At 36.8% G+C, this 19,698-nt stretch overlaps 1 protein-coding gene and 1 pseudogene across 1 annotated transcript in view; one reads left to right on the top strand and one right to left on the bottom strand.

Moving 5' to 3' along the window:
• Positions 1 to 19,698, bottom strand: part of Chsy3 (chondroitin sulfate synthase 3) — a 234,631-nt gene that overhangs the window by 148,899 nt on the left and 66,034 nt on the right. The window lies entirely within an intron of this gene.
• LOC114629135 lies at positions 8,856 to 14,610 on the top strand (annotated as a pseudogene).

The following is a 19,698-nucleotide window of genomic DNA, read 5'->3' as shown; positions in this document are numbered from 1 at the left end:
TTTCACTGATCCTGCCTTGAAATTCAAATAGGTGCCTCCTATGTTTCTGTCTCATTCAAAGCCAAAGTAAAGATCCCAACACAGCTCTGGAATACTCTGAAGTAAATTGAATATCACATGGCAGGTGGGAGGATGTCATCAGAGTTTTTACAAAGGGAGGAAGTCTTCATTCTCTGGTACATAAGCTGTTTAACACCATAAATTAATCATTCATCAAATGTTTACTGAACTGATGAACACAGTTAAAAACTGATGGCAGTGCCAACACTATCAGTCTAGTTTGGTCTTACACAGAGTTATCTAATGTAAGACAGATGACCAATGTAAAGTTGGAATGCAAATAATAGCTATATTTTCTTTTCTCTTCTTTTTTTTTTTGGTGTTTTTACAAAGACTGAAATGAGATTAAAAAAATTCTCATTATCTAGTGAAGTACATCTTCATATCTGACAGCCTTACCAATCTGTACATGTAATTCCTACAGAGGTCTCAGGCAAGATTGGAATCAAGGCTAGGAGCCTGAGTTCTGTGCTTCAGGACACTATTTACCCTTTTAACTTTTCTATTACTAAATTCTGTTTCCATATAGTAATTTCAAAAGAAAACATTGGGGGACTGATCAGAATTGCTTATCTCATATCTCATAATCTTTCTCAATGGTACTATGACATTTTGTATAAATGTTTTGTTCATGTGACCCACTGTTACAAAGACTTTCTGAATTCTCACCACTTTTCCATGCATGTAAAATATAATTAATTCTTAAAAATATCAATAAGAAAAATTTTATAAGTACCATTAATTAAGACTAACTTATACAGTGTCCTTAAAGAGGTTAAAATGGGATATGATGCCAGCATGAAGCTTCACTGTCCCACACTGTGAGACACTAGCTCATAATCTTTTTTCCCCACAAATGAAGCATTCTCAAACAAATTGCTTTATGTTCAAAGCAAAACAGATCCTTTCTTTGGTTTTATTAAGTTAAGGCTCAGAGTAATAAAAACTTTTCCAACAGGATTTGCTACTTGATTGCCTACGCTAAATTATTACTTTTTAAAATCTTATCGTCTTCACTTAAATTAGAATTGTAAATCTGGAAAAACGTCTTGACAGTTTATTTCTAATGTGGAAATAATTTAGAGTCCTGCAGGTTCTTCAGGAAATGGTTACACACTTGTACAATCATTGGTCTGGTGAAAAGAGATCAACAGGACAGGACCAGGTTATGAGTTACTCTGGACACACCAGAGGAGGATGTGGACATCATGGATGGCTAAACAGCAGATATAAGTGGCACTTAGGCAGACACTGACTACATCTGTGTACTTGTATGTCTCTGCAGATGTGAAAACAAGGCCCTCTCTTATTTACCAGCCAAGATCTTTACTATCCACATATAGTCTTTACCTTTGATAGCATGAGGGTATCCACTGTCAAAAACTGAGATGGCAATGATACCTTAAATTAAGAAAATGGATGACAGTCACTCATATAAAAAGAAGGAGGATGAGGAGAAATAACAAGAAGGAAAAGGAGAAGATGAATAAGAGGAGGAGGAGAAGAAAGAAAGAAAGACAAAGAAAGAAAGAAAGAAAGAAAGAAAGAAAGAAAGAGAGAGAGAGAGAAAGAAAATGAAAGGAAGAAAGGAAGAAAGAGAGAGAGTGAGAGAAAAGAAGGGAGAGAGAGACAGAGAGAGAGAGAGAGAGAGAGAGAGAGAGAGAGAGAGAGAGAGGTATAATTCCTCCTAGAGAACTATTTTCAAAAGAAAATAGTATTTGCTATCCAAGTGCTGAGGAGAGAAAACATGGTTCCTTCTGCACAGGTTCATCCCTGTCCTAAGTCACGTTTCGTCTCTGTATACTTGTAGTAGCACACTGAATAAAGAAGGGGTGAGGTGTGGAGTGTCACAAAACAAGGCTCCAGTGTTAGTTCATGTATAGCTGCTCTCCGATTCTCTAAGACACATCATGATGATGACCTCAGATTTCAGCATCCTGAGCTCACTGTCTTACCAACCACGTATGAGTCTGAGAGCTTAAAACACAGTTATTATGCAACCTCAACATCGGTTGGTCTCCTCTAGAGGGTAATCCCACCGTTTTTAAACAGTAATGAAATTATCATAAACATCCCTTTTTCACTCAAAAATGGTTTCCTATCCTATATTTACAGTACTATTGCATGATATTTACCTTGAAAATAGTTTAATGGTGAAGTAAATTGAAAAATAAATCTTCAGAAAAAATGCAATGTCAACACAATCAACAGTCAAAATACATACATAATTCCTGCTGCCTTGTGTAATTTTGCAAATATACATACACACATACACAAACACACAAACATACCCACAACTTACTATTTATTAGACTCTCTATAATTTAGTTGATAAACACCCACTGTATTTGAAACCTGTTCTGTTTTCTGTACGATGTGTAGAAAAAAATTAACATGCAAACTAAATATTGAATAGAGAGTATCCCATTTCTAAAGAAAAAATGTAACATAAAATAAAATAATAAAACCTTTCCGATCTGGGAACATTTAAATAATTTAAATAATTTTATATATTTTTAAATAACTTTAAGAGCTCTTTTCTAGTAGGCTCAGCTATTTTGGTCTTCCTGATAAGCCCTTAGAAACAGTGATCACGGGAGTGATCATAGAACTTTGTTTATTGCCTTGCTTGTTCGTTGACTATTTGTGTTTATTGTCTTGCTTGTTCTTTAACTATTTACATCTAGAGTATTGCTAGTTCCTCAACTTAGAATTGATCTTAATACTTGCATTTAATTAAAATGGTATAAAAGCAAAAAGGAGGAGTGATGAGATAGGGGGCTTATGGCAGAGGAGAATGAAGAAAGGGGATAACATCTAAAATATAAATAAATAAAATATTTAATTAAAAAAGAGTTCTATTCTAAAAGACATGCAATGACAGTAAAAGAGACATTCTCAAGTTCATCCTCATTTTAATTCAGTATTGCCCTGAACCAAATATAAAACGTAGTTTTATACTTAGCTTTCAAGTAAATTAAATTCCACTGGAATTTTCACAGAATCCTTCTATAAAATGGGAGATGCAAAAGCAAAATATAAAAAGAACACCACTATTTATACTCACTGTAATACTGAGTGTAATTTATCATTCATTTTAAATGTACTCTAGGTGTGATGGAAGCTAAGAAAACAAGGTTTAAATGATGTGATTCCATAGAAGGCTTCTTTGAACAAATGACCATGCCGGAAGTTGGGATGATCAAATTGAACACTGAGGATATCATTCATTACGTTTATCACTTTGCTCTCTAGTAAAATGCACTTTTCAAAGCAAATGATAAATGAGAGTGGGTTGAACAGAGTTAAAAGGAGGATGAGGGGTATGTCAGATGCCATTGGCAAAGAGTAAAAGAATGGAACTGGTTTTGCTCTCAGAGACTGTCTCACATTTCAATATGCTGGATCAACTGTAAACAGCTGAACCACTGGCCAACCACTCTCTGGGATACATCTTTAGGGTTGGTGTTACAGGAAACAAAACAAGGTTTAGTCATAGAATCTACGAGAATTTCTCATCATAATATTCATACAAAAATAATACAAGAAATATAATGTTCTCATTATATTTCTTAAGATAATAATATCCTTGACTACATAGATGTACTAGAGAGAGATGTGGTCCACAAAAGTGGGCAAGGAAGTTGGGTTATTTGATATGAGCATCTAGGCCTGGAGTTCAGTTCCCAGTACCATGCTTGAAGTTTCACAACCACTTCCAACTCCAGGTCACAGAGATCTGACACCTCTGATTTCCATGGACACTGTCACTCATATGCACATAACTACAAACACACACACACACACACACACACACACACACACACACACTTTAAAGTAATAAAATTAAATCTTAAAATAGAAAGCCCAAGGATTGCCATGGGAAACTCAGATCATTAGAACAATCTGGTATAGGTAGGAAGAAGTATTCACAACTCTCATGAGCACAGAACTCTTTCTTGTATCATACTATAAATCATACAACCAAACCCAACCAGCTGTCACTCTCTGAGAAATATTTTGAAAAGAAAATTCCTCCTTTCAGATGACAGATTTCATTTGTTTTCTCAGTAAGTGCCTAATTTGTTTATCCAAATAGCAAACAATATTGACAGTTAATCATTCCTGTGCATGGATCAGTGCTGCAATAAAAAGGATGTCCTATGATCTAGACCTTTTCCTTGGATGGTACACAATTACATATCTAGGCTGGACAATATGCAAACACAGAAATGAAAACTAACTTACTTCTAATCTTACTAATTTCCCAATTCTCAGAAAAGTCTGGACAACTCTGAAGTAAGTACTGAGTCTTTAAATCATAACACATTTTTCCTTTGCTCAATCTGGGAGGGTTTCTCCTACATATGAGTTTACAGAGTCTGTTTCTGATGAAAAAAAGAAAAACAAAAGGAGTAGGGAAAAGTAACTGGAGCAGAAAGAGGCTTAAAGGTTCAGTCAAGATTTGGTAAATCTGACAAAATAAGAGTTCATGTGTGTTCATGTGTGCTTTGTACTTGCATGTGTGTATACATGTGTGTGTGTGTGTGTGTGTGCGTGTGTGCTTGAATGTGTGTATATGTATTTTCTTGTGTTAAGGAAACACACCAGACTCCTTCTTGGTTAAACAAATCAAAAGCTCCATTACCATGGAAACTGACAGGAAAAGCAATCCATGTGTGTGTCTGTTGTCTCCCCACATTTACTAAAGAAAAGATCAAATTGCATTGATATACTTAAAACATTGATTCAAGCATAAATGAAAATATTAGTAGATTTCAAAGCCCTCCAACATTGCTAGTTGGGTACTCAGGGTGCACTAACTATGGTTGTAGAAAGACAGCAAGCAAGCACAGGTGTAGCCCTAAGAACCAACATTGGCCATGACCCCTCATTTGAACAAAGATTATTCTATTATCTGCTTACTGATGATTCAGAATGAGAGTTTTACTGCTAAGCCTTTCATCCTAAATACACAATGAATGAAATTTTAAAATGAGTGCTACAGAGATGTTAGTGATTTAACACTGTATGAACATGGCCTCACCTAAAATCCATACCAGCATTCATTTACCATACACACAGACATCTGCTATAGCATTGTAGTGGTTTGAATAAGAATGGCCCTCACAGGCTCATATATTTTAATGCTAGGTCCCAGTTGCTGAAAATGTTTTGGGAAGGATTAGGAGGGGTAGTATGTCACCAGGGGTAGCCTTTGAGGTTTCAAAACCCATTCCCATGCTCTGTCTCCTGCTCTTGCCTTCAACTTGCAGTTAAGATATACACTGTCTGCTACTGTTCACCATGAATGCCAACCTGCTGTCAGGCTCCCCACCATGATGGGCATGGACTCATCCTCTGAAACTCTTTTTTAAAAGTTCCTAATTGAATGTCTTCTTTTATAATTTTTCTTGGTCATGGTCTCTCTTCATAGCTTTAGAATGGTAATTAAGACAACGAATAATCTACAAATACTGAAGAAATATCACTGTATAAATATGGCTCTGTCTCTTGGTATCTGTAGCACACTTGACAAGAAAAGCATGCAAATGACTAGAAATACTATGAGATGAAGAGAGGTGGATGAAGGTATAAAAATAAACTTATAAGCAAGTGTTGGAGCATCTTACCAGACAGAGTAGAAGACAGTGACGTTGAAAAAGGCTTTCCAACAATAATTGAAGTGCTTCATCAGACAGGTGAGCCAGTGTTTATATAATTTCATGATTAAGAGCTTCGCCAAATGAAGGTACAGAATCCAAGACTCTACCCTCATAAGAACCACAAATTCTAGTGTGTGTGTGTGTGTGTGTGTGTGTGTGTGTGTGTGTGTGTGCATGTGCATGCGTGCATATGCGTGTGCCCATGCATGTGCATATGTGTACAGGAGTACACATACCACAGCATTTGTGTGTGGAAGTCAGAGGTCAACATCAGGTGTCTTAAACCAGTTTAAGACAAGATCTGTTTTGTTGTTTTTCTGCTGTAATACAAGGCTCACTAGCCCAGTCTTCCAGGGACTCTTCTGTGCTTGCCTACCATCTCCCTGTAGGAATAGTAGATTATAGACAGTGTTGCTACTTGACCTGATTTTATGTGGATTCTGGTGACTCATGTTTGCATGTCAAATAATTTACCCAAGGAGCCATCTCCACAGATCATTACATTTTCATATGTAGCTTGGTTTCTTCAGATATACATAGTCCCGAATGGAGATGTCCAGGAAAACATCACGTGGCATCAAATGCGGATACAGAAAGAGTTCTCCAACCAAAAAGATATTAATCCGAAGGAGGTGCCTGAACAAGACACTAATAATAATATTCAGAGAAGTGGGTGCCAACATTGTGTTTTAATAAGAATCTCTGTAAAATAACAATATAGAGAAAGTATACATGACACACTGTTAATGTCAATAATTCACAGAAACAGAATGTTCTAATGTTCTTTGGAGAATGCAATTTGAGTTTACTGCCAGTTATTTTAAGTGGAAACGATCACAATGTAAAATAAGTCGATCCTAATCCCTCATGTGATTTTAATACATATCTAAAAATGTTCTTTTTTTTTTTAACCAAATGGTATAACTGTTAACCCATAGAGTTTTTAGAATAGTAACGGGGTGCCTGTGAGTGCCAGTGACATCAGAACAGCAAACACTCTAGGCGTTATGCAAATGATGGAACAATACTTAATAAAGATAACTTACAAAACCACTTGAAAAGTTAACAATTCTATGATGTTTTAATGTAAAGTATCCAAGAGACACTTTACCAAAGCCATCAAACCACTTGTTATTCTCCAGAGGAAATTTGTATAAGGATTTGGGAGATAGAACACAAGATTAATTGAAAAATGCAGTGATCTAAGGAGGAAGTAATAAAAACTTGAACTAAAGATGAGGGATGACAAGTGGGGAGACAGGCAGAGAGATGATGGAAAGAAAACAGTAAAAAGATAAGATCAATCAGATGAGCATCGAGGAGGGATGAGTAAGAGGAGGCAGAGGATAATCCTTCAGGTGTCTGTGTTAATGGACAGAGCAGAGTGCATGAGAAGAGGTGGAAAAGTGGGTTGTTTTGGAATATATGTTTGATAGCATTTACGTGATAATAGTAATTTTAAGACCGTTTTCAATAGGTGTAAAATAATAATTTAAATATAACTATAGTACATTAAAAAACTCTTCTACATGATGCATAAAGCTAGAGATATAAGAAATCAAGAAGGCTGGACAGTTATGGTGCCATGGCATTTGAAGAAGATTAGAAGTCCAAGAAAAATGTTTGACCCATATCCTCACAAAATTCTTCAAAATGACAAAATCTTTAAAGACATGAAGCAACAGTAGTGCAGGCTGGGCTTGGGGAGAGTGAGTAGCAAGGTGCTGGAGGGTGCTTTCTAACAGTCACTATTAAGTCTGTTAAATGTGGGGATGTTTTGACATAAATAATAACAGTTCCAGTTGCTTGTTAAAATAGCAAGATATGAAATACCAAGAGGCACAGGCATTACTTTGGTAAATAAGGGTGTACTATACTTCCCCTATATGAATACAATTTTGTTTTGGCACATAAGACTATAAAATCATAATCTCCTTTTAGGTAAAAACAAAACAAAACAAAACAAAAACAAAATAATTGAGCTTGAATGTTGTCAATTTGAAGAACAAAAGGACTTAAAGGTACACCTCAGAGACTGCAATTCCCCCTTAAGATGACCTGGCCCCGGGCATGCATTTGGGAGTTCTGGCCACTTAACAGGAAACAACACCCACTACAAAGGAAGTATGTGTCCTTCATCCTCTTGCTCCCAAGATAAGCCTCTGTGGTCAAGGGGTCTCAAGGGGATTTGATTCAAGTTTCTTCTCTCCCAGAGATCTCCTAAACCAAATGGAAACAGCACTGCTGTTATTTTCTGCAGTTCTGGGGTTAAAGTCAATTGATAGCATTGCTGCACGTCTTCAAGACACTTCCTCTAAAGATTTTTTTTATCTTTATATATGTGTTATGATGTATTCGTATTCATATATGTGTGCAAACATGTGTGCCATGGATCTTATACAGATGAGATCAGGGGACAGAATCAGGTATTTGTTCCATCTACCACTTTGTTTGAGACTTGTCACTTTTTCAGTCCTACATATCCTACCTTAGCTGAACTTGAGCTTCTGAAGACCCTCCCATCTCTGCTGAGATTACAAACATGTACCACTAGTCAAGGCTTCACATGCAATCTGGGGATTCAAACTTGGCTACTGCAATTCTGTGACAAGTGCTTTATCCACTGAGTCATCTCCCTAGCCCAACATACTTTATTTAAATGTGTTCTAATGCTATGTTGTACAAAGGTCTGTATTCTAGAACAAATGGCAGCTCGTAGACTTTCTGAAGCAGCCTGCTAATGCTTAACTCATCTAAAAGAAAAAAAAACAACAACAAACAATTGTAAAATGTGTTCATGGAGAAGAAATATAAAGGTAAGATTTTATACTAATAAAAAAAAAGTTGTTAAAAGTCTGTCAAAGAGTCTTATTGGAGAAAATGGTAGCAATGTTTCTCAGGCGATTCATTCAACTAACTTACTTGTCTTCCATTAATTGCTACCACCATCAGGATAAAGACGTTCCTGCTTCAAGAGGCGCAGACTATTAAAGAGCTATGGGTAGGCAGTAGGAATGTTGATGGCTGTAGAAAGCCTGGGGCAGTAGAGAGACTAGCTTGTTAGGGGACCTAAGTTTAGTGATGAGAAACGGCAGGAGGATAATCACCATGCAGCTGGTGATATCCAGAATGTCGGGAAACAGGCAGCATGCTACACACTCACTGAACACTCTGTCGGCTCCACACCTGCACAGCATGCACACAAACACAGGAACAGGCAAAGTGCCAAATGTCCTTAGTCTCGGAAAGCACCACAGCCAACAGAGTCACACAAAGCCTTTATGTGTCCAGCTTTTGGAGTTGCTTTCAACCCCCAAGTACATCGTCCTCACTGTGTGCCTCACCTCACACTTGACTGGATGATTAAAGCTCTCTTCTGTAAAGCACAGCCATCCTTGGATCCTCACCAGCATCACTTGCACCAAGCCCTTTATGGGGATCACCCTATCTCCGTAAGCAACTCCCTCTTAACCTGTATCTCAGAAGCCTTAACTAGATACACTCATTAAACATGAGAATCTGGGATTCTAGGTGTAATAGAATATTCTAGTCTTGTGTCTAATCAAGATGCTCATCTTGATCTCTGCAATGTTGGCATTCTAAAGAGCCTCCTTTCCTTGAGTATCAGAAGGACATAAACCCAGAGTTCTCATTCCTCATTCCTATGCTAACCAGATCTCTCATTTTTCCTCATTTTCTCTCTCTATTCAAACAGATGTTTTAATGAATAAAAACAGTACAGATAGGCAAATAGCCAAGTAAGTTAACATTCTAGAAGGTTTACTTTAAAATTATTTAGTCATTATTAATGAAAACTTTACAATACACATTACTACTACACAGAATTTACACATGTCAAAGTAAGTAAAACTGTATCACTGAAATTCAGATATATATAAATCTCAAATATTTTGAAAACAAGTGTTTTTGATGTAATATGTGGCATCATTCATCACTTGCCACTCAGTAGTTAACTTCATGTTGTGTGGCTCAGGGAATCATCACTTTCAGTTTCTAGACTTTCAGTCTAGAAGCTCCCAGAGCACTGGAGAGAAAACATCTCCCGTGCATTTTAATTGCTCAGTAATTATAATTTTAATAAACTTTACAAACTCTAGTGACAATATATCAAAGCCAGTTTAAAAGTCACATAAATTCTGAAAAGGATCTGATTTATGAATGATTTTGGATGTTCCTATGTATGTTCCAGACAGAGGTTTCAAATAAGTACCTTTAAAAACAAGTTACTCTATAAAGACACTGTTTAAATAAGTTAATATCAAATATGGAAAATGTGGGTCAATACTAAGTGATAAGATTAAAAACTGACTAATACTATCTAAAAAGGTGATTAACTTCTAAAAATTTTTGTGGGCTTCAGATATACTGAAGACTAATAGTAAACTTTGCAAATAAATTTTACTCATTTATGATAATTCAGATAAAATTAGACTCTAAGCTTTAAATCCATCATCTAGGGAAGAACTTTCAAAGCACACTGCTTTCATCCAGTGACATTACCATTCTGTAGTGCTTTCCTCTTGTTTAAATTAAATACTATTTCAATTCATCTTTTTACTAAATTCAGCCTTACTTCCTGGGAACAAGAGCCCTGGTCAAGGTCAGTAGCACTGTGTACTCCCCATCTATATCTGTGCCTTGGAGGATCTGAAGCGCAGAATGGTAATCTAGGCAAAACTGATGTCCACAAAACCAGGTTAGTTCACCATCTGGCTATATAATGTATTGTAATCAAGGCTGAATGCTCACTCTGGCCATAATAAAACACATAAGAAACTAAAATATTCATTCCTTTGAAAGCTTCTTGTCTGTCAACAAGAGACACAGAGGATAAATAATCCTTTCAAGATACAACAAATCCCATTAAAACACAGCACTGCACCTCATGAAAACCTCATTACCTGAATAATGTTTCTCCCACACACATTGGATTATAGTTTTGATAACAAGAACCTGAAGTGCCATTGATATTCCACACAGCCTACACAATCTAATTAGCAACAACCACACATACACACACACACACACACACACACAGTTTCTAACAATGGATGTGTTTAATAGGCAGCTGTTGAAGGACAGCCAGCATAGACTGAACATTTTGACTGGGTGTGTCATCGGAGAAGTCCTGATAGCATCCATGTTCAAAGCAAAGAAACCCCAAGGTTTGGCACTGGCTATAGAAGGTTTTTTTTTTTCATTTATTTATTTATTTATTTATTTATTTATTTATTTATTTATTTTTATTTTAAACCAAATCATAATTTTTACTTATTCATTCATGGGTTATAAACACAAAAAGGCAGGATGTAGGGAAGAAGATGACACTGGAGCGTGGGTGTTCAGGGGGAGTACAGATATCTTTCAGAACAGGGTATCAGCTGGGTGAAGGTTCAGGGGACAGGTCACTATGACTCTGCCTATGATTCACTTGTCCTTATCTAAGTTGGTATTATCCACCAAGGCTACCTATTTACAAGATCTATGACTACTCAGGCTTGTAAATTTCCACAAAAGCTGCCTGTTTACAATAGCTTATAGCCATCTGTTTCAATGTTTTAGTGTAGAATTCTATCAGACCTTCAAGGAAGATCTAAGACCAATTCTCCTCAAACTATTCCACAAAATAGAAACAGAAGGAACATTACCCAATTCATTCTATGAAGCCACATTTACGCTCATACCTAAACCACACAAAGACCCAACAAAGAAAGAGAACTTCAGACCAATCTCCCTCATAAACATCGATGCAAAAATACTCAATAAAATTCTCGTGAACTGAATCCAAGAATACATCAAAACAATAATCCATCATGATCAAGTAGGCTTTATCCCAGAAATGCAGGGTTGGTTCAATATACAGAAATCCATCAATGTAATCCACTATATAAACTAACTGAAAGAAAAAAACACATGATCATCTCACTAGATGCTGAGAAAGCATTTGATAAAATTAAACATTCCTTCATGATAAAAGTCTTGGAAGATCAGGAATTCAAGGTCCATATCTAAACATGGTAAAAGCAATATACAGCAAACCAGTAGCCAACATCAAGCTAAATGGAGAGAAACTTGAAGCAATCCCACTAAAATTAGGGACTAGACAAGGCTGCCCACTCTCCCCCTTCCTATTCAATATAGTACTGGAAGTCCTAGCCAGAACAATTAGGCAACACAAGGAGAGCAAAGGGATACAAACTAATAGGAAGAAGTCAAAATCTCACTATTTGCAGATGATATGATAGTATACTTAAGTGACCCCAAAACTTCCACCAGAGAGCTCCTAAACCTGATAAACAACTTTAACAAAGTGGCTGGATATAAAATTAACTCAAACAAATCAGTAGCCTTCCTCTACTCAAAAGATAAACTGGCCGAGAAAGAAATTATGGAAATGACACCCTTCATAATAATCACAAATAATATAAAATACCTTGGTGTGAATCTAACCAATCGAGTAAAAAACTGGTAAGACAAAAACTTCAAGCCCCCAAAGAAAGAAATCGAAACAGATCTCAGAAGATGGAAAGATCTCCCATGCTCATGGAGTGGAAGGATTCATATAGTAAAAATGGCTATCTTGCTGAAAGAAGGTTTTAAAGGGCAAAAAGGACCAGTCATTAAAAAAACAAAGAATTGAAAACATTTACAGAGCCATTGGGAGCATAGCAACAACTGTGTAGAAAGTTACTATATGATTTAACAAAGGAAATGAGTATCCCACTTTCCAACTGTTGAAAAACATTTTTGTTTGTTTAGATTTCCTGTCTCATTAGAGTTTAATTTGCCTGAAGTGGCCACAGGTCTCTCCAAGGGTAAATGGTAGCACTCTGTTTTTGGGAGAGAAGGCTACAAGGTAGGATTTCCTGGTACTCTGGGAGGAGGAGCCATCCAAGTTCAGCTTCTCAGGGTTCTTTCAGTGACAGAGAGAACTGAAACATCTTATGGATCATAAGGTCCATAAATGCGAAGTGGTTGGCATTTCCAAACAAGACATTTACACAGCCAACAACTAACCCCAGGCTAAGCTTTGGTCGTCTGCTCCTGCTTGCCCATTGTATACCCTGGTGATAACAAGTTTCCTTGTGATATCATGGCAAGATCAAAGGTATGTGTTCACACATGCTTTTCTCTTGCTGATTCTCAGTTCTGTAGATGTTTCCCAGTAAAGTCTTCTACTGCTTTTTCACAATGGGTTTTCTGTCAGAACACAGGTGTTGTGAAAACCATTGCCAACTCCGAGCCAAAATGGGAAAGGAAAAGACATCAACATTATCATTGGACAAGTAGATTTGGGCAAGTGTACTACCACTGGCCATCTGGTCTACAAATATGGTGGAATCAACAAACAGACAATAGAAATTTGAAAATGGAGGTCGCTGAAATGAAAAAAGGTTTCTTAAGACATGCCTGTATCTTGGACAAAGTTAAATGTGAGCAAGAGAGTGAGTGGTATCACATGCACATCTCACTGTAGAAATTTGAGACCAGCAAATTTGCAACTATCATTGATGTTCCAAAAGACTGATTTTTATCAAAAACATCATTATAGATGCATTTCAGTCTGAATATCCGGAATGTTGCTGTTGATGCTGGTGGATTTGAAGCCAGTATTTCTGAAAATGGGCAGCCCTGTAAGCATGCCAGGCAGGCTTACAGACTGAGTGTGAAACAACTAATTATTGGTGTCAACAAAACAGATTCCACCCAGCTACCTACAGGCAAAAAAAGACAGGAGGAAATGGTTAAGGAAATAAACACTTAATCAAGAGCAATCCTGGGAACAATCCTGACACAGTAACATTTGTGTCAATTTCTGGTTGGAATGTTGACAACATTCTGGAGACAAGTGCCAATTTGCCTTCGTTCAAAAGATGGGGATGCAAGTGGGACCATACTGCTGTGAGCTTTGGATTGTATCCTGCCACCAACTCATCCAACTGACAAACCTTTGCAACTGCTTCTCCAACATGTCTATAAAATTGATGGTATTGGTACTGTCGCAGTGAACCAAGTAGAGTGTAGTGTTTTCAAGACAGATATGGTGGTTAGCTCTACCCCAGTCAATGCCACAACTGAGGTCAAATATGCTGAAAGTGCCATGAGGTTTCGAACGAAATTCTTCCAGGGACAATGAGTTTCAACATAAAGAATGTGCCTGCCAAAGGTGTTAGATATGGGAACATTGCTGAGAACAACAGAAATAACACATCAAGGACAGCAGGTAGCTTTGCCTCAAAATGATCCTACACCATTCAGGGAAAATTAGTGATGGCTATGCCCTTGCACTGGTTGTCACTTAGCTCACCTAACTTGCAAGTTTGCTGAGTTTTAAAAATAAGATTGATTGCTGAGCACACTGACACATATTTTTTATCCCAACACTTGGGAGACAGAGGTAGGCAGATATTCTGTGAGTTCAAGCCCAACCCCATCTACGTAATAAGTTCCAGGACAACCAGAGCTATATACAAATCAGTCTCTCCTCTCTCTCTCTCTCTCTCTCTCTCTCTCTCTCTCTCTCTCTCTCTCACACACACACACACACACACACACACACACACACACACACACACATACACACACACACACACACAATTGATTACCATTTTGTTAACAAGCTGGGAAGATGGCTCTAATTCCTGAAATTTGGTGAGGTATTGTTGTTGCTATAGTCTCAGGCAAGCTCACATGTGTGTGAGCCTTCTCTGATTCTCCTCCACTATGTTGTTTTGCTGTATGTGACATGAGGAAGACAATTGCTATACAAGTCATCAAAACTGTAGACAAGAAGGCTGCTGGAGCTACCAAAGTCATCAAGTCTGTCCAGAAAGCACAGGAGGCCAATGAGAATTACACCTAACAACCACCACCCCATTCTTAGTCATGAAAGAATGTCTCAGAACTTTTTGTCTACGTTAGCTATTTAGGTTTAACAGTAAAAGACTGCTCAATGACAACACTGTACTGTAAATCTTTCAAAGGGATAGTGTTTTACAAACCATTTATAGTTTTTATGTATTTAGTGTGTGTGTGTGTGTGAGAGAGAGAGAGAGACAGAGTTTTTAAAATCAATATCTTAAAATGGGAAACAACCAAAAAAATCCTGTAATGGTATTTTGAAACTCATTTAAAATAATGATGATGATGATAACTTACAACTGTGAGCTTCATAGTGTTTACACTGAACCCCCATGGCATGCAAAGCAGATTCTTATAGTTCTTCCAAGCAATACCATGTGGACACATAAAGAAGCCAACCAGACCACCACTTTCATGTGCAGTCAACAGAATTTCACCTGCTGCAATGGTTATGTATTTATAATAATGCAGAATATGGGCTTAGAACAACCTGGGTGTAAATAGTAACAATGATTTCCCTATAATTTCATAAAGGAAACTGGCACAATTTTTAAAAACTCTCACTCTTTGTCTTTGGAAGTATTTGGAGTTTTGTTAATGGATTAAGACTTTAAATGTAAGTTATAAGAATATAGGCTTTTTTTTTATTCCCCTAGCCTTGGCCTTCAGAAAATTACTCTGGTGTGGGCACTCCAATAATAATTAACAATAAATAATAATAAAATTTCCAGAAGCGGGAGCTTTAAAATTTTTATTTATTCTTTTGAAATAATTGTATTATTATTACCTTTTCCTAACCAGAACCATGTATAAATCCACAGAACACACACTACTTTTCTAAACCAGTATAATTGTAACTGCAACTTATCCTTATACTCACAGGAAAGTATACCCCCCCACACCAAGGAACCTTCTTTTTGCAGCAGACTGAGACTACTAAAGGCAGCCACAGCTGGTGAAAACGCAGAGACCAGTTGATTGTAGGGTGCCTAGCCCCAGCTGATATACCTACAGCACAATGCCTACACCTAAGGCTCAGAGGACATCGCGAAAGTAGGGAAAGACCACAGGACTTGGAACACTGTTGTGATGGAAAGCACCATCATGATCTCAACAACATGGCTGCCTAAATAAGACCTGAACAAGTCTAATACAAGTAGACATATCACTAATGATAGGAAACATCTCACAGGGCCCCACCCCCAGATAAAGAGCTGCAAGCAATTAACAAGTGCTGACATAAGGAAAATGAGCCCTCTGACTGGTTATCCAATACTCTAGAAACATATACACAGAAGAAACAGTGAATGGATTCAGTAGGTTGTATTTATATATTTGTTTATTTTTTAATGTGTACATGTAAAAACAATGCTTATAAAGAAAAGGAGCTCAGTAAATTTGGAAAGTAGTAGGTATGTGGTGGGCATGGGAGTAGTAAGAGAAAATAGGGGAAATGATGTAATTATACTTTAAATAGAAATTTAAACTAAACATATGTATGCTTGGATCAACTCTAATTGTATTGGTGCTTGTATGACTTACTGTGAACACTGAGTTGATGATTTATTTAAACTAATGCAGACCAGAAATGGATGGCTTCATACTTTTCCATTTCATTCAAGTTTGATGGTATACTAACATAGATTGATTAAATAGAATGAAAGGAACTTCTTAGTTAGGGTTTCATTGCTGTGAAGAGACACCATGACCAAAGTAACTCTAACCAAGAAAAACATTTAGTTGGGGCTGGTTTATAGTTTCAGAGGTTCAGCTCATTATCATCATGGTGGGAAGCATAGCAGCAGGCAAGTAGACTTGGTGCTGAAGGAGTCAAGAATTCTTTATCTTGATCTGCAGGCAACAGCAGAAGGGGGCTGTTTTCTACAGGCAGCCAGGAGGAGACTCTGATTCCACAGTGCATAGAGCTGGAGCATAGGAGACCTCAAAGCTAACCCACATAGTGACACACTTCCTCCAACAAGGCCACACCTCCTAATAGTGCCACTCCCTGTGGGCCAAGCATTCAAACACATGAGTCTATGGGGAGCCAAACCTATTCAAACTACCACAGAACTGTATTAAATACTAAATATTAAATATAGTACTTGCTCATGACATTTGAGTTTAAATAAAGCTCAGCACTGTCCAAAAGAAAACAATCCAATTTGAAAATTTTGATGAAATTATATATAATAGCTTTTAAGCCATTAGTCCATTTTCACCAAAAGAATAAAATTATTTCAGGAATTTGTTCAAAAGTACAGTGAACACATAGAAAACAAAGATATCTTCCTTACATTTCCTATACTTGTAAGCACTTTATTATAATAAAAAAAATAAGACAATAGTTTTAGAATGGTTAATTGGTGAGATGATTTTTATATCAGAAAAAAAAAAACATTAAGTACCGCAAGACCATGTCAGAGTGTCATTAAAGAGTGAATCTCTATCACCTAAATATATCATCCAGAATAAAAACCTAACAATAGTGTTATATTCATCAGTAGAGTAAGAATATATATGATACTTAAATCCTATTTGAAGATAAGCCAACTATAGATCATTACCTCTTATGAACGTAGGTACTAATGAGCTTGGCAAACTACTGGCAAATAGAGACCAAAAATGTACTAAAAGGATCATACATGACAACCAAGTGGGATTTATCCCAGATATGCAAGTAGGAAACCAGATTTAAAACAAAACCTACAGAACCATATTAATATATGGAGACGAAACAACAGACAAAAATCCAACACTTGTTTATGATAAAGTGCTCTCAATTAGGAACAGAAGCAAGCTTCTTAACTCAATATAGAATACATTTTTAAAATACTAATCTGATCAGTAAATGGGCTAATGAATTGAACCAACAGTTCTCAAAGGAAGAACCATAAATTTCAATAAATGTTTCAAAATGTTCAATATCCTGAGCCATCAAGGAATGAAGATTAAAACTTCTTGAGAGTCCATAACATGCAAGTCAAACAACTATTATGAAGAAAATAAATAAGTACAAGTAAGCAAATGGAAAAAGAAAGATTTACAGGTTAGGAAGGCGTGCTGTTGCATATAATGTGAAAATATAAAAGGGCTTCTTAAAAGTGTAAGTTGTATATTACTGGATGTTCAAATTATATCACTACTCGGTATATACCCAAAGGACTCATCCACTACAGATACTTGCATATCCTGATTAGTGAAAATCTACTCATAATAAATAAGATATGGACTAGTCTAGATGACCATTAGTAAGTAAATGTATAAAGAAAATGTGATCCATCTATAGGATCGAATTCCATTCAGCCATAAAGAAGAATACCACCACTTTGGTAGACCAACATAACCCAGTGCATTCTAAATTGTATCCTTACAATCAAAGATAAGTGTGACTACAGCAGAAAGATTGTAAAGGCCAGGATTCCAGGAAGTCTCCTATGAACCAGACTTTCCTAAAAACAGCTGCTTGAAAAATACCAGAAAATTAGCAATATCAATAGACATGCTCACAGGTAAAAGATAAAGTTTAACAGGATCCCATTTCTAGCTATAGAACTATAAGCAACTGATGACAGCTAAGATATAGATCATTAGCCTCTCCCAGGGATGAGTCTCCTTGTTGCTTGTCCAATGCAAAGTGGTCGGTCTTGATACTGTATACACACAGCAACAAAAACAGATCCATCAGGTTGTATTTATATAATTGTGCATACATATATATTCATAAATGTGTGTCTGTAACAATGGTACTTGAAAAAAAGAGGCTATCAATTTGAGAGAGGACACAAAGGGGGCGAAAGGAAGGGGGAAAGTGATATTTTTTTAAGTGTATTAAAATAGTAAATATCTAAATAAAGAAGAATGAAATTATAATATCTGCAGGAAACAATTGGGACTAGGAATCATAACAATAGCCAAGATAAAAAAGGCTCCGGAAACATGTACCACACTTTCTCTTATATATTAATGACATGACATTGATATATGAGGTGACAGGCATATGGGAGGGAGAAAGCTAAGAAGAGAGGAGGGAAACATGAGAGAGTAACAGCATAAGTGACTTCAGTGCAAACATTATTGGAAGGGAGGAACTGGACAAGAAATGAGGAGCAGCAACAGAAAAGGACAGTGTGGAAGCAAATCTGAACAAAGTACAAGATACATATATATAGACATTCCATAACGAACACTTTTATTTTCCTGATTAACCAATGATTTTTGATTTTTAACAAAATAAAAGTAATAGAATTCAAAGAGAAAAAAAATACACACTGACCATTTTGCTCAATGGTGAGAAACTCAAGGCTTTCTCACAAACATCTGGAACAAGTCAAGGATGACTTGTCTTTCAACATCTACTGCCAGTCTCTACTAATGGAACAAGACAATGTAAATTGAAAGTAGGCATATTAGTACGACGAATGAATTTCTCAAAAAAGTAAAGACTGCATTACCGCAAGAGCAAGTCATATCAGTACAGTGTATGCCCAAAGGACTCAAAGCCAGCACACAACAGGGAAAACCCTTTAATTTATGATGGGAATGCAAAATGGCACAACAAACATGATAGATAATTTGCTGATTTTCTTGAGAAGATAAACACATTCTTGCCATGGGATCCAGCAATTACACGCTTTGGTATTTAGATTTTGTTTCTCCAAAAATGACTCCAGGGACAGACCTGACTGGGGTGGCAATGGAAGAAAGAAAAGACAAACAGACAGATGCTCAGAAAGAAAGCTGGTATTTGGTGGTCTAAGATCTGAGACCCTGTGGCACCCAGGAAGATCAGCATATTTGTTTTATACAGTTGAACAGAGAGGCATGGTTATTTAATTGAGCTTAACAAGATGATGGGATCATTAAATTCATATAAATCAAGAGGCAAGGCTTATGTGTACAGCTGGATCTAAGAGGTAGGTTTGTCTATTCTTAGTAAGGGTAATTTCTGTAGAGGAGCAGTCTTTAAGTCATAAATATCCAAAAGGGAGAAGCTGTGATAGACATTTTCTGCACACACTGCCAACACTCCCACTCACTCCCCTGAGAAAGGACATGTTATGTCTCTCAGTCTCTCTCATCACAGGAA

This window comes from Grammomys surdaster, unplaced genomic scaffold, assembly GCF_004785775.1.
Source record: "Grammomys surdaster isolate TR1022 unplaced genomic scaffold, NIH_TR_1.0 278, whole genome shotgun sequence".
Classification (NCBI taxonomy): Eukaryota; Metazoa; Chordata; class Mammalia; order Rodentia; family Muridae; genus Grammomys; species Grammomys surdaster.
Note: the sequence above shows the minus strand (reverse complement) of the source record. Positions and strands in the feature narration are given on the sequence as shown.